The 17,518-nt window shown below is 37.0% G+C and overlaps 1 protein-coding gene across 1 annotated transcript in view; it reads left to right on the top strand.

The window, feature by feature from the left end:
• Window positions 1-17,518, top strand: part of KCNH8 (potassium voltage-gated channel subfamily H member 8) — a 279,545-nt gene that overhangs the window by 123,815 nt on the left and 138,212 nt on the right.

Genomic DNA, 17,518 nt, shown 5'->3' with positions numbered 1-17,518 from the left:
GTAAAAAGATTGATACCAACTTAATTTATTAGGGAAAAATTAACTGAAAGGTAAGTGAAGTTAAAAACATGTGATTAAAAATACATCTCTCAGTTTTATTTGAATTGCAGGAGCTCAAAATTTAGGCATGCAAAATTTCATTTCACATACAAAATAAAAACTCAAAGTTAGTGAATGTTGCAAAGAATTGTGTATCTGTATTTTATAGTATATGGCTATATAATCATTTATTTTAAGGCACAAACAAGCTTGTCAATCAGTGATCTTTAAGGATTCTTTCTAAGACTTTATGTTACTTACCTTATATTTTCTGTTTATAATTTATTTAGAAATAACCTACATTCTATGTCCACTGACAAAAATTAATACTGAAAAATGCTGCTATTATTTTGTCTAAACAGAAGTAAGGTGAGAGAATTTGGTGACCAGAGAAAAGCAGTTGTCATTGTGGGACTTACCTACATTGTAGGGTCTTCACCAGAACCAGCTATTTGACATTTCAACAATTACGTCTGTTTAAGAATATATATTTTACTTCAGCTCTTTTTAAAAATGTGTATGAGCATTTTAAATATACTGTGTCTTGAAATGACAACACACATGGAGAACACTCATGGTGTATTGCTCCCACTTTTATTATTTGAAGTGTTTGCAAATACACTTTTCCCCCTTGTGTTTGCATGACTAAATACTGTGGCATATTTTACATACACAAAGGAAGAGCAGTTGTACAATTAAAGTTACCTGGATATGAGAGCAAGTGTAATGGCCGTCCAATGAGAGAAGGTTGTGGAAATCACTGTGCAGTTTTTGTTTTTACTATTTTCTTTGGTATTTGTGATACACATGGTCAGTATGAACTGTATTAATTCACAGCACTTTTGACACCAAATATGTGGGCTTTTTCCAACACTCACTCTACAACTCTCTGGACACCTACTGGATGTCCTATAACTTAATTCATTTCTGACACTAACTACATGGAGTTAGTGTCAGATTCCATAGGTTTCAGGAATCCTCACCACAGGACTGCCTTACTTCAGGATGCCAATCACAGTATTGGTTGCCCAGGGTGCTCACAAACTTCTGTCCAGCTTGGTTACAACGTCGGGGGTTATCACTTTGTAATTTGCTATAATGGCTCACAAAAACTTGAGAAATAATTTATATTGTTACAAAGGATACAATTCAGAGGCAGCAAACAGAAGAGGTGCGTAGGGCAGGATATGGGTAAGAGGGCTGAAGGGCTGCCATGCCCTCTCGGATGTGCCAGAGCACATTTTTTTCTTCTACCTTATTATAAATGTCCCACAAAAGTAGGTAGTATTTTTATAGAGGTAAAGTAATTACTGCAAGCCAGCATGGTTATAAAATGATCATAAAAATTGTGAGTCATATATTTCCCTCTCTCTTTTTACCTGCACTTAATAGAGGAAAACACCTTAATTCACCAACTGATGGCATGTCTTGCAGAAAAGGCACACCTAGTGAATGATATTTTTAGACCATCAAGATAAGTGTTTGGAAATCATTAAAATGTCACTGTGTAACTAGAGTAGTGACGAATCATAGAACTAGGAAACTCTGAGAGAACCTGTAGTCTCACTTGACCCAGTATTGCATTTCATGCCAATGTTGTCACTGAGGTCCACCTAAGTTGTAGGAATAAGGTTTGTATTAATGAAGTTAATTCTCTAAGAAATAATAATTAATGTTCTAAAACACAACAATAATAATAGCTGTATTAAATAATTAGATACGAATAGCACTTAGCTGCAAGAACCTAAGCACTAACATAATTCTCTGAGGCTCGTGTGATAGACTTCATTTAAGAGATATAAATTGGTACCTGTATTTAAAAAATACTTCAGTTATTAATATCTGAAATGAAGGAAAGCATTTTATAGAAAAGGCTAAAAAAGTATGTACTCAGTTGCATGTGTCAATTTCCCAATATTCTGTCACAGCAGTTCATTTATCATGCTTGTTTCATTTTTCAGTGAACAGTTTAGCTTAATAATATGCCTTGATTTCCAGACACAGGGCCCAGTGCAGTTACTTTGCTTATTTCTCATTGGGTGTCCCAGATTTGGTTTGAAATGATGGTTGACACTGGGTTATTCATTATTTGACAACAGCATCGTCATTTATCCCAGAAATGGGAAAATCCAACTCCAATTTTTAAAAATTGGGCACTTCAAATTTGTCTTAAGAATTTAGGAGTAGCTGCATGAGGCTTTTCATGTTGTCTTCAGTGGTCATACAAATCAGCATTTGAATGCGATGATGTCCTTTGCGCAGTCTAACTTTTGGCAGGCAGCAGCAGATTGCTGGTAAGTACACTGACAAAAGTTGTTTTTCTTTAATTGAATCTGCCTCTTCCTATTACTAAATATAATGCACGCCATTATAATGTAAACTTCACCAGGAAACAGGGTTTGCCTCTCTTGTTCAAGATCATAAACCCAACACATATAGAGCGACTGTCTAATGGTTAGTAGCTACTGAATAAATATTTTATTGATGGCTCTGGCCAGGTGGCTCAGTTGTTTAGACTGTCGTTCTATACACCATAAAGGTTGTGGGTTCGATCCCCAGTCAGGGCACATACCTAGGTTGCGGGTTTAATCCCATTCAGGGTGTGTATGGGAGACAACCAATCGATGTTTCTCTCTCACATTAATGTCTCTCTCTCCTCCTCTCTCTCTTTTCCCCCCCTCTCCCCACCACTCCTCTCTCTCTAAAATCAATAAAAATATCCTCAGGTGAGGATTTTAAAATATTTGATGGGTGGATGGGTAAATAAAAGAATGCATAAATGTTGTCCAATTTAGGAATTTTAACTATTGAGAAATGGAAAACTGTATCACTCTTGCTTTTTCATAATTATCAAAGCTGAATGTCTCAGGTGTACATTTTGATGAATATGTTGTTTGCTTTTCTGCTTGATTTAAATCAAAGACAATTGGACTTGTATTTACCAAAGTCTGTTCCCTCTCAAAATGTGTTGTTACTGCTGGGATTGAATGGCTCTTTCACTTCAAGTAGAATCTCTGCTGGGTTTTTTTTCTGGATTTTTTTTGTCCTTGTTGATGCTTGGGTTTGCCTTTCAGTTTCTGAGAATGTCAATTTGGTCACATTATTTGAGACAATTGAAATTATTTGTTTAAAAATATATTGTCCACAAGGACAGACATTAAGCCACTGATCAGCTATTAATTGTGTCTAAGATGATTTTGTATACTTTGAATATTTCAATTTTCAATGTGGAACATAGTAATAATGTTCCTTTCACTTGATGAAATATTCAGCCTGATTTTTTTTGTTTGCATAATGAAAGAACACAGCAAAAATTCTAATAAAGAGCAGTGGTCTGAAGAAAGAACTTTTGTAAAAATTAGCACTTTTTCTGAGGATATAGGTTTCTGCTTCAGGGAGATCTATACCAACTCTTGTCAAATATATGATGAAATTGGAAATGAAAAGATAGATGCTTAAAGTGACTGAAGAAATTTAATTACATCTATATTTTTGGATGAACCTATATTTTGGAACCCAAAGGGTTTTTTAAAAACATATTCACCAATATCATTGTCTCCTGGAATCTTCTTATGGTAAATAGTAGACGCTAGGGCTCACAAACATAGTGCCCTTTAGGGACTACGTGGCACTGTGATGCGTGAAGTGTGTGATACACCATGGGGAGGACCTGAGGATGGTACACATGGAATACTTCACCCAGTCACTGCATTTTAAAGAAAAATGTTCAGTTTTCTGCAGCTAAGCAAAATATACCTGTGGACTAAATGTCTTCTATTCATCAGTAGCTTATGATTATTGGTCATAACTTTACTGAACTAATTCTTTATTAGTCTAATTTTCATTAATTTTTTTCTAGTTTTATTACCATACTTTGAGAATGGAGACATGTTTAACCCCCTTTTTTTGGTGGATTTAACATTTAAAAACTTTTTACAATTGAATAACCAATTACCTGAAGCACCAGACAAATACATATTAAAAGTTTAGTAAGTTTGGGCTAAGAGTTTAAAAAGGCATATAAGTTGACTCCCTAGTTGGATATACATCCTTAGTGAAATTCTCTTTATGCATAAGAATTTACCTAGATGTTGGTATTAGGGAATGTTCCCCATTCAGGGATTATTGCTGTCATACTGCTCTCATTAATGATGGTTACACCACTTGGGGCAAACTGGAAAACCATGGGCAGAAAGGTTTGCAAGTACTACCTATGTCTCTGGCTTCAGCATCTTATAGAGATGCATGCTTGGGACATGCGGGACACTATGGGTTTGTGCTTAAGTGGATGGTAGAAAAGGATTGTTCTTCCTCTTTGCTTTTGTTTTCTACGGGTTAACATGGAATGGCTTTGCCAGTGTGAGGAAAACAGACTTCGGGTGCCAAGAGCTTAGGTCCCTGATAGTTAGAGAGCTGCTCATTTTTAAGTGGTTTCTTGACATAAAATTTACTTCTGGAGAAGATGCTGTGAGGATTGCTGCAACGATAACAAAGGGTTTGGAATAGTACATAAACTGACTTGACACAGCAGTGGCAGGGTTAGAGAGAATCAACTCCAATTCTGAAAGAACTTCTACTGTGGGTAAAACACTATCAAATGATATCACATCCTACAGAAAACTTGTGAAAGAAAAAATCAACTGGTGCAGTGAGTTTCACTGTTGTCTTATTTTAAGAAGTGGCCACCTCCAACTCCAGCCTTCAGCCACCTCAACCCTAAAAAGCCAGCAGCTCTCAACACTGAAGCAAGACCCTTCACCTGCAAAAAGATTCAGAAACACTGAAGGAGCAAATGATTGTTAGTGTTTTTAGCATTAAAGTATTTTTTAATTAAAGCATATATTTTTTAGATATAATGCTATTGCACACTTAGAATACATGTAAGTATAACATTTGTATGTACTGGGAAAACAAAAATATTTAATTGACTTGCTTTATTGCTGCATTTGCTTTATTGCAGTGGTCTCTAATTAGAGCTGCAATATCTCAAAGGTGTGCCTGTAAACACACAAAAAATTCTAAACAAAAAATGTTAATTTGATACTCTCAACAACCCTGTGTTATAGTCAATATCATCACCAATATTTTTAGAAGTTAAGTGACATGCTGAGAGTCACATAGCTATTAAATTACAAGGTCAGAACTTGAAGCCAAGCCTCATTTAGCTTCAGTTCGATCTCCTATAATCATGCAATAAAGGAATATATCCACAATATCATGTTGTAATGAAAATACAAATAATGTAAGTTTTTATCCATTATAAAAATGTTACCTGGCCATTTATAAAAATTATGGAAAAAATAGGAAAATATAGAAAAATGAATAAGGCAATGCATCATTATTTACAAAAAAACTGACTTCCACACATCCTTTAACCTCATTCCATCCATTGCCTTTTTACATAAATTTCATTTTTAAAGCAATACATTCTATAATAAACCTCATTTTTAGGAATTCTTATATAAAACTTCATTTCTTTTTGTTAAAATTAAAGACCATTTTATTATGCTTGGATCCTTTAAGAAAGAAGAAAACTAACATTGAATGGCCTCCTATCAATAAAGTGTTTTTATCCACAAATTATCCCATTAAATTTTCTTAGAAAAAACACTTATAAATGTGAAAACAAGTAAGTATCGCTTTATGTGCTTTGGGGCCATTAGAAAACCATCTAATTTGTCTCTTCTGAATAAACTGGATGTTCCTCTACTTACTACTTAAGCTCTCCTTATCCCAGCCCTTTAATCATATTTACTATTTTCCTTTAAGCCCTCTTGAAGTTCACCTATTCTTTTGAGTTTAGAATGGCACGTACTAATGCATATTATCTCTCATCACTACTGAGTGTAATAAAAGGATAGCTTTTAAATGCCTGCATTATATGTATTTTATCCTCATTAGGACAGCTGTTAAAAAATTATGACTGGCGTTTAAGTCATAAGCTATCATGATCCTTGAGGTAATGTCTATTTTTCAATCTTTATGCAGTCATTTATATTATCTTATAATTGCAAACTTGTTACAACTCCTTCCATTTTGATAGTTTCCCATCACTTACTTTCTTTAAAATATGTCAAACTTCAAGATATAGAATCCCTTTCTTACTCTTCATTCCTGGATTAGTGCAACCAGAAAGCTCTAATGATGAATATTTCTATTTACTACACAATTTGGCCTACAAATAAAAATGTCAGAAGTTTTTGATGCAGGGTGAATTCTACAGCAAAACATTGAAAGATTAAATGCATACATTTACCAAGTATCACTAAAATGACAGTTAAGAAATTTTTTAAGACAAAAATCACAGGTCAAGGATAATAACAACAAAGTTGATGAGTGTGAACTGACTTAATGGATCTGAGACACCTAAATTCTAGCCAACAATGGAAAAAGCTAAGAAGCAATGTGACTTCCACTATAAAACCTTCCAAAAACTTAGGAATAGATACTTCTGAAAGTGATAATGATGGTAAAGCTGAAAACAGAAAGATGATTTGAAAGTATTTTTAAGAAGCAGCTAGATCTGAAACTGGGAAAGACACCAGAGGGAGCTCATGCTGCCTGTCACTTGGCAAAACCAATAAGCAGGGACAGAGATTGAATCTTTATGGGCACTTTATTCAGATGGCTGGTGATCTGAGAAGATGGCGAGTTCATACCCTAACAGACCATCTTACATTTTCTTTCCAAGCCAATGTTTTTATAACAGGGAACAAACAAGGTACAGTGAGGGGTTTTGAAATGCAGGGAGAATTAGGTAAAAGAGGCTGCAGCATTCTTGTCCTGGGAAGCTAGCTGTTCCCAGGGATGGGTGGTTGTCTGTCTCTCCCTAGAACACAATGACCCAAATGCCTCCACTTGTCCCCTGGAAGTAATCTCTAGCAGTGCCCCAGGAGGTTGGCTGTTTCTCCCAGAAGCCAGGATGGGCCTTATCTGTAGTTTCTGAAACAAAATCTTTAACATATGCATTACTTACGAGGTATATAACTACTTACCTTAAACTAAAATTTTCTAACTCTTCAGTCCCCTATCAGATCCACAGATTCCCTCTCTTATATTTGTGACTACAACCATCCTTGCCAAACTCACATTCCCTGGGAAGTAAGTATTAGTAGGATCAACACTTGTGTGGGAAAGAAAGATTGAGCACATGACATTGGGGTCTGGCATGATCATAATAAGGCCTCACAGCTGGGATGATCTTTCAGAATTATCCTAAGTGAGATGAAGGGACTGAACACTCACACTGACCTGTAATTGTAAGTAAGCTGTCCCCACAAACAGTGTGGGATCATGGGCAAAATGACCCTCTTCAACTAAGGGTACTCCCAACAGCTGGGGAAATAGATCCTTTGGTTATGAAAGGGAAAATGGAGAGCATAGCACATTGTCCAATATACCTCCTACTCTTGCAGAAAATTTGAGACTTACCCTTTTGTGAGAGTGAAATAGAGAGGTCCCTGGACTGAAGGAAACCAGACATAGAGATACTTAGAAAGGAGGAAATAAACATCTTCACATCCCAAGTCTTGAGACCCCAGTTCTCTCTTTCAAACTGGCTCCTAGAATGCTAGCAGCCAAGGATGTACTCCTGATTTTGTTTCAGAAGGATCCCTTCCAAAGAATCTGGACAGCACAAAAGTTCTGAATATATTAGCATTGCTCATGGAAACACCCCCCACCATTTCACCCTGCAACAGAGAGCAAATTAGATACATCCTACTCATATGCTTAGACTTTCTATTCAGATTTATCATGTTCCACTCTTAAATGTGAGCAGATATCAAAGTCTTCTACTAAAAGTATCTAATATAAAAGATATAGATCAATATAAACAAAGAGAAAAAATCACCTTGAGTTAGAAGAAACTCTTTAGGAATGACAATCCTTAATATTTAATATTTCTAGACAGATAATAATATACATTACATCCATGAAATACATATAGAATGCTGTGGAAGGATTATGGAATGTCTGGTTTTCCAAAAGCTTTTGAACTATTTATACCACATGCATGTATAACTTTGATTCATTTTTTTAAAAAGAAGAATATGTAGGTCTAATAAACTACACTAGATGCATTTAGAAATTATTAATAAGGTTTTAGTTCATTTAGTTCAGTCAGCACTCACCAAATCTGCCCTAATATTTAATGAATAATAATAAGCTTCCTAAAATCTTAGAAAAAAATGTTAAAAATAATAAAACAACAGTTTTCTATACTCTCCACCAGGTACTAAAGCTGATAACATGGTTCTTCATATTAGGAAAAACAATGTATTACTCAAAAGGGAGGAATAACACTCAAAAGTAGGTGTTATATGAAGAGGACTAAAGAGGAGGAAAGCTTCTGTTGCCTTAGTAGAATGAGGAGTTCTCTGCAAGGGAAGAGTTCATGTCCAACTCTTTACTGTTTGCCAGGGGGCTTAAGGGTGTGTGATTTCACCGGTGATCTCCCAGTTGATCCTGCTATAACATCATACGGCCAGTGAGTAGCTAAGTTTCCATCCCTGGTCTGGCTTCCAGACCAAAAGGAAACACTTTATTCTTTTTTTAAAATTTTATTTTAATCATTGTTCAAGTACAGTTTTCTCCCATTTACTCCCATTCCAGCCCACCCACCCAACCCTCCCTACTTCCCTCCCATTACCCCCGACCCCTAGTTTTTGTCCATGTGTCCTTTAAATTTGTTCCTGTAAACCCTACCCATTCTCCCCTGAAATCCCCTCTTCTCTCCCCTCTGGTCACTGTCAGTCTGTCCCCTATTTCAGTGTCTTTGGTTATATTTTGCTTGTTTCTTTGAAACACTTTATTCTAAAGAATGAGCAAAATCAGGACTTATTTGGAGGCCGTTTGGTTAGTGGAGAGAGCACTGGAACCAGAGCTCAGGGCCATAATGGTTGCCTCATCTTCCTTAACAATAAAGTGAAGCAATATGCAGGGAGTGAAAATGTGGTGTGTTTGATTCATTTTGTCCATCAAGAGGTGTAATGGCATATTGAAAATTAAGTATTATAGGTCATCTATGCCTTCTAATTACCAAGAAAAGATCTGCTTTTCATGTGTTTCCTGGATCCACCAAAAAAGAAATCCTTCTATGAGAAGGCCAATCCTACAAAGCTTATATATTTCCTAAGACATAAAACAGGGAATTTCCCACAATTGTTTTCAAGTGATAATTAGAATCCATATGACCGCCTACCAGTAAACTATGCCAATCTGTGCACACCAGCCTTGAATGGACAGCTCCTGTCAGAGCCAACCTAAACCCTGCCCAGTCCCATTGCCTGATTGGTGTCTAATCAGTTGCCCCTGGGGAGAAGGATATTTAAAGGCCTATCAATTCAACAAAATAAAACTTTTGCTGATCTTATCACAATGTTTACATTTGAGTAAACTCTAGAATGTCACACTAAATTCAATTTCACTACAGCAGAAGCATTCTTTAAATGCTCAGAGGATCTGTATATTTTTCAAACATCCCAGTGAGCCCTGTTTCAGTCTGCTTAGGCTGCGGTAACAAAATACCATAGACTAGGAAACAGTGAATGTTCATTTCTTGAAGTTCTGGAGGTTGGAACATCTGAGATGGAAGTGCCAGCAGGACCAGGCTCTGGTGAAGAGCCCTCTCCCTGGCTCGCACATGGCTGCCTCTCTCAAACAGGAGGCTCTGTTTTCTTCCTCTTCTTAAAAGACCCCTCACAAAGACCCCACCTCCTAATACCATCACACTGGGAGTTAGGGCTTCAACACATGAATCTGGGGGAGGAGTACAAACATTCAGCCCATGATGAGCCCACACATAAACAGACCCCACAAGTGTTGCTTTTGTTAAGATTTCAAGCTCTTTGAATTTTCCGTCTCACTTACCATACCCTTTTTTTGCATGAAAGTGAGCTGTGAAGCTTTCTATTTACATTTCAACCAGGAGTTGTGGTCCTGCCTTTGGGTGATAAGTATCATGTCTCAAGCGAATTTGCAAGGACAAGTTATCAGCAAAGCTCTATGCTAACTGCTGAAATCACACACTCTCCTTCCTTCTCAGGACTCTTCCAACTTTGGATAGAAATTAGTCACACTATTTTCAAAGGAGAGTCTTTCCTTCTAAGTATTATGTTGGGAAAAGAATAAATAATTATTTTTAGTTTTAATTATTTGGCAAGTGAGGCAGAAGTTTTTTCAGAAGAAATGATCCTATGTACCTAGTAAATTTACACCACTTCTTCATATAAAAAAATAGGAGAGTCTTTAATTCATAAATAAGCAGAAAAACACATTGTTTTTTTCCAAAGGACTAAGTTGTAACTGATGAAAACCAAACCAAATTAAACAATAAAAAGGAAACAAAATATATCTCTATACAGAGTAACAGCACTATCGAATCTGTTTTATAGATGAGAAAAATGCAAGATTCAAGTTATTAATTTGCTGGATCTCAATGACTTTTCTTACATTTCCCAAGCACAGGATTTTGAGAGAAAACATTGTAAATGATACATATATTTTACATACTATTGAATCATTATGGACACTGTGCTATGATACCAGATTCAGTACTGAAGGAATTCCAGCTCCTGCAAGTTGTTCCTGGCTGACAGCCTTGAGCTGTGAGCTCCCCATAGGGATTACCTGAGCTGAAAGCAGGACCTGTCTAAGGTAACATCCCTTCCCAGGAAACCTGCATCCAAAGAATGCTCAATGGTGGGGAGAGAGTGGGTGGGAAGGCCCAGTCCTCATTCTCAATGTGGGATAGTATTGAAGGATATTCCCAGATTCAGAATTCCCCAGAAATTAGCAGAGGCCTTTGATGAGACTGTAGCGCAACCCCACTTTTCCCTCTGTCTAATCCCATTATCTTCCCTTTCCCAACAGATGCTGACCCCAAGAGCAAGCCTCAATAATCTGCCTGCACACTATTCTGTGCTTTAGTTGGCTTCCTGGGGAGCCCAACCCAATCTCTCTCTCTCTCTCTCTCTCTCTCTCTCTCTCTCTCTCTCAGTCTCTCTCTCTCTCTCTCTTTCTCTTACACACACATACACACACAAAGCAAATTTTCCTTACAATGAAAACCAACATTATATTAAATTAGTTTTCAAGGGGTCAAGGTAGACTTCCTTAGTTTAAATTCCAGTAATACTAACAAGCAAAAATCAGCAGTGTGAGCAAGTTTCAAAAGTGGAAATAACACAAAATCACAACTCTCTCTAGAGTTGAAGTGGAACCAGAATGTTACAAGAAGGTTGAAAATCGATACTACTCAAATATGTATTTTCTGAGATCTTCTCTTGATTTGGCATGCTTGATTGTCTCTTGATTCTTACATAACATAAGCTGAGTGGTTTCCAGATCCTTTCAATGTGCTAATGTACTGCTCTCTTTCTCAGAGGGCACCACTTCAGATAATGTTGTGTAAGAGTCACTGGGGTTTCCCTGTAGTACCAAGAGAAACGCTAATTCAAAATGCTAGTGAAATTTTATGTAAATTATTGAGGGAGAAGGAAGAGCTGTCTGAAATGAACATCAAACTAGGCTATTAGTGGAAAATTAGCTAGAGGTTTAACAGTTTCATGAAGTAAGAAAGCACAACTTCATAGGTGTACTGTTTAAAGTTTAAGATCCAGCCAAAATGCTATCCTTACGTTCATTGTTGCACTCATCTACTTAGCAAAGAGTTATCAGACATCTAGGGATGTGGAAGAAAATGGAATATTCTGGCCTTCGCATAAGCCACTGATGGGGAGTGACACAAATAACTAAAATACATTATTCTACATAGTAAAGCGGAGCTGTAGAAAAGTGTTTTGAGCAAGTGATATGATTATTTCTAAGTAGGAATGAAAGAGAATGGGGAAAATGAGGGGAAGGAGGCTCCTCAAAGGAGATGACAGTTTCAGAAGAATAATATTTGGATAGGATGATAGAACATAAACCAAATATCAGATTCTTTTAGCATTATATTGAAACCACTGACATTAATAGTTGATCTGGAAACTATGGAAATATGGCATCAACAGTCACTATAGATAAAGATGGAATATGGTAATTTGTTTTGAAACAGTGTTCACTTTTGGGGAGGGTTCAGTGCCTCCCCTCACCCACCATTTCTGTGTTTTCTTGTCCTTGTTTATTGCTTTAAGTAGCTTTTTGGATCATCTATATGTGAAAACCTCCTGGTAGGAAAAAATGGGAACTCTATACCCAAGAGATATTAAAATATTTGTGAGACAGAGCTGTCTTTGTTTTCTAGCTCCTAGCACAGTGTCTGCCATGTAGTAGGCATGCCTTTAAAAAAACACACACACATTTTGGGGCGGTGAATGACACAATAAATCAAATGGAATTTTTAAAGATTTTATTTATTTATGTTTAGAGATAGGGGAAGGGAGGGAGAGAGAGAACAGAGAAACATCAATGTGTGGTTGCCTTTTACCCATCCTCAGCTGGGGACCTGGCCTGCAACCCTGGCATGTGCCTTAACTGGGAATCGAACCAGTGACCCTTTGATTCACAGGCTGACACTCAACCCACTGAATCACACCAGTCAGAGCAAGAACAAATGGATTTAATTGATATCTACAGAGCATTTCACCCCAAAGCAGCATAATTTTCAAGTGCACATGAAACATTTTCTAGGATACACCACATGTTAAGACACAAAACAAGTCTCAATAAATTTAGGAAGAGTGAAATCATATCAAGCATTTTCTCTAACCATGATGCTGTGAAACTAAGAAACCAATCAAAAGAAGAACACTGAAAAATACACAAAGATATGGAAGCTAAATATGTTATTAAATAATGAATGGGTCAACAATGAGATCAAGGAAGAAATCAAAAGATACCTAGAAACAAATGAAAATGAGAACACAACTATCCAAAATCTGTGGGACACTGGGAAAGCAATCCTAAGAGGGAAATTCATAGCATTACAGTCCTATCTCAAAAAAACAAGAAAAATGCTCAGGTAAATAATCTAACTTTACACTTAAAGGGCCTGGAAAAAGAAAAACAAAGCATAAAGTGAGTAGAGGGAAGGAAATAATAAATATCAGGGCAGAAATAAATGAAATACTCTAAAAAATTATACAAAATATCAGTGAACTTAAGAGTTGGTTCTTCGAAAAACAAGATTGAAAAACCTTTAACCATACTCATCAAGAAAAAAAGAGACTTCCAGCCAAGATGGAGGCGTAGGTAGACACACTGTGCCTCCTCACACAACCAAAAGAAGGACAACAACAATTTAGAAACAAAAAACAAGCAGCACTGACAGAAAATTGAACTCTATGGAAGTCTGACAACCAAGGAGTTAAAGTAGACACACTCATCCAGACTGGTAAGAGGGGCAGAGTTGGGAGGCCTTGTAGAGAGGGCTTGTGGCAAAGCAGTGGCTGGTGGACCCAGTGAGGTGGTGGATTGTTGAGGAGTGTGGTGCACAAGACAGCTGGTGGACTGGGCGGTCCGACATTCACATGCAGATAAACCAAAAGAAACAGGGAGCTAGACAGACCTCGCAACCCAGGGTCTCAGCATGGGGAAATAAAGCCTCAAAGCCTCTGACTGAAAACACCTGTCAGAGTTGAGGCAGCAGGAGAAACTCCCAGCCTCACAGGAGAGTTCATTGGGGAGACCCACAGGGTCCTAGAATGTACACAAACCCACCCACATGGGAATCAGCACAGGAAGCACCCAATTTGCTTGTGGTTAGCGGGGGAAGTGACTGAAAGCAGGTAGAGAGCAGAGCAAGGGCCATTGTTCCTTCTTGGACACCTCCCCCACATACAGCATCTCAACCCAGCAACTGGGTCGCCCCACCTGGGTGAACACCTAAGGCTCCACCCCTCACTATGTAACAGGTGCGTTAAGACAAAAAAAAAATGGCCCAAACAAAAGAACAGATCAAAGCTCCAGAAAAAATACAACTAAGTAACAAAGAGATAGCCGACCTATCAGATTCACAGTTCAAAGCACTGGTGATCAGGATGCTCACAGAATTGGTTGAATTTGGTCTAAAATTAGATGAACAGATGAACACTTGGCTACGCTAAGTGAAATAAAGGAAAATGCACAAGGAACCAATAGTGATGGGAAGGAAACTGGGACTCAAATCAATGGAGTGGACCAGAAAAAAGAAAAAAACATCCAATCAGAAAAGAATGAAAAAATAAAAATTCAAAAAAATGAGGAGAGACTTAGAAACCTCCAGGACATCTTTAAACATTCCAACATCCGCATTATAGGGTACCAGAAGGAGAAGAGGAAGAGCAACAAGTGGAAAAGTTATTTGAACAAATAATAAAGGAGACCTTCTCCATTCTGGCAAAGGAAATAGACTTCCAGGAAGTCCAGGAAGCTCAGAGTGTCCCAAAGAAGTTACACTCAAGGAGGAACACACTGAGGCACATCATAATTACATTACCCAAGATTAAAGATAAGGAGAGAATCTTAAAAGTAGCAAGACAAAAGGAGAGAGTTACCTACAAATGAGTGCCTGTAAGACTGTCAACTGATTTCTCAAAAGAGACCTTACAGGCAAGAAGGTGCTGGAAAGAAGTATTCCAAGTCATGAAAGGCAAGGACCTACATCCAAGATTGCGCTATCCAGCAAAGCTTTCATTTAGAATGGAAGGGCAGATAAAGTACTTCTCAGATAAGATCAAGTTAAAAGAGTTCATCATCACCAAGCCCTTATTATATGAAATGTTAAATGGACTTATCTAAGAAAAAGAAAATTAAAAAAGGTGTATGGTAAAATGACAGCAAGCTCGCAATTATTAACAACCACACCTAAAACAAAACAAAAAGACACTAAGCAAACAACTAGAACAAGAACATAACCACAGAAATGGATATTACATGGAGGGTTAGCAACAGGGGAGTGGGAAGAGGAGAGGGGAAAAAGGGTACAGAGAATAAGTAGCATAGATGGTAGGTAGAAAATAGACAGGGGGAGGGTAAGAATAGTATGGGAAATGTAGAAGCGAAAGAATTTATAAGTGTGACACCTGGACATGAACTAAAGGGATGTGGGTGGAAGAGGGTGTGCAGTGTGGAGGGGAGTGAAGGGGTGGGGGGAATGGGACAACTAATAGCATAATCAATAAAATATATTTTTAAAAAAGAGAGAGGACTCATATAAATAAAATCAGGGTGAAAGAGGAGAAATAACAACTGACACCAAAGAAATACAAAGGATTTTAAGAAAATATTATGAACTATATGCCAACAAACTGGACAACCTTGATAAAATAGATAAATTCCTACAAACATACAGTTTTCCAAAACTAAATCAGAAAGAATCAGATAATCTGAATAGACAGATTAAACCTAGTGAAAATGAAGCAGTAATAATAAAAAAAAAAAAAACACTCCCAACAAACAAAAACCCTGGACCAGATGGCTTCATGGGAGAATTTTACCAAATATTCTGAAAGGAACTAACACCATTTCTTCTCAAACCATTTCATAAAATTGAAGGGTAAGGAAGGCTCCCAACTCATTTTCCAAGGCCAGCATTATCCTAATTCCAAAACCAATAAACACACTACAAAAAAAAGAGAAAATTATAGGCAAATATCCCCAATGAACGTAGATGCTAAAATCCTCAACAAAATATTAGCAAGCTGAAAATAGCAACGCATCAGAAAGTTCATACACCATGATCAAGTGGGATTTATTCTGGGAATGCAAGGTTGGTACAACATTTGCAAATCAATAAATGTGATTCACCACATAAAGAAAATGAAGGATAAAAAACACATGACCATGTCAATAGATGCAGAAAAAAACTTTTGATTAAATTCAGCACCCATTTATGATAAAAATTCTCAGCAAAGTGGGGATAGAAGGAGCATAACTAAATATAATAAAGGCCATATATGATAAACCCACTGCCAGAGTCACACTCAATGAGCAAAACTACAAGAGTTCCCCGTAAGATCGGGAACTGGACAGGGATGTCCACTTTCACCTCTCTTACTCAACATAGTACTGAAAGTCCTAGCCATAATCATCAGACAATGAGAAGAAATAAAAGGCATCCAAATTGGAAAGGAAGAAGTAAAACTGTCTTTATTTGCAGATGACATGACACTGTACATAGAAAACCCCAGAGATTCCACCAAGAAATTACTAGAACTGATAAATGAATTCAGCAAAGTTAGCAAGATACAAAATTAATATCCAGTAATCAGTTGCATTTTTATGTGTCAATAACAAATTAACAGACAAAGAAATTAGGAAAACAATCCCATTCAATATTGCTTCAAAAAGAATGAAATACCTAGGAATAAACCTAACCAAGGATATAAAAGACCTGTACTCCAAAAATTGTAAGACTAAAGAAAGAAGTTGAAGAAGATACAAATAAGTTGAAGCACATAACATGTTCATGGATAGGAAGAATTAACATCATTAAAATGTCTATACTACCCAAAGCAATCTATAAATTCAACACAATACCTGTCAAGATTCCAATTATGTATTTCACAGAACTAGAACAAATATTTCACAAATTTATGTGGAACCACAAAAAGCCCCTTATACTAATAGTAATCCTGAGAAAGAAGAGCAAAGATGGAGGAATCACACTACCTAATATGAAACTATACTATAAGGTGATAGTAATTAAAACAGCATGGTACTGACATAAAACAAGAACAGTCACGTAGATCAATAGAACAGAATTGAGAGCCCAGAAATTAAGACCACAATGAGATATCAAATCACACCTATCAGAATGGCTATCACTAATAAATCAATAAACAAGTGGTGTTCAAGGGTGTGGAAAAATGGGAACCCATTTGCACTATTGGTGGGAATGCAGACTGGTGCGGCCATTGTGAAAGCAGTAGAGAGATACTTCAAAAAATTAAAAATGAGTCTGCCTTTTGACCCAGTGACCCCACTTCTGGGAATGTAACTGAAGGAACCCAAAACACTAATGTGAATGAATTTAAGTACCCTTATGTTCATTGCAGCATTACTTATGATCACCATAATATGGAAGCAGCTCAAGTATCTATCAGTAGATGAGTGGATAGGAAAACTGTGGGACATTTATACAGTGGGATACTACTCAGATGTAAAAAAAAAATGTAAATCTTACCCTTTGTGACAGTGTGGATAGACCCAGAAAACATTATGTAAAGTGAAATAAGCCAGTCAGAGAAAGACAAACACTATATGATGTCACTCATATGTGGAATCTAATGAACAAACTACACTGACCAACAAAAATAGAGACAGACTCCTCGAGAGCAAGACAACAGCTAAAGGGGTGGAGATTAGGGGTAGAGGGACTGAGCAAAAAGGAAAAACGATCATTGACATGGACAACAGTGCAGTGATTGCAGGGGGAGGGGATTTAAGAGGACTAAATGATAATAGAAAAAATTACAATGAAAAATTTTTAAAAACACATTTTGGAATGCATTGATATTTATGAACAATCAGCATTCTGATTACCAAGGAATAATAG

Source organism: Phyllostomus discolor, chromosome 7, assembly GCF_004126475.2.
Source record: "Phyllostomus discolor isolate MPI-MPIP mPhyDis1 chromosome 7, mPhyDis1.pri.v3, whole genome shotgun sequence".
In the NCBI taxonomy this organism is placed as follows: Eukaryota; Metazoa; Chordata; class Mammalia; order Chiroptera; family Phyllostomidae; genus Phyllostomus; species Phyllostomus discolor.
This window is presented reverse-complemented; position numbering and strand designations above follow the sequence as displayed.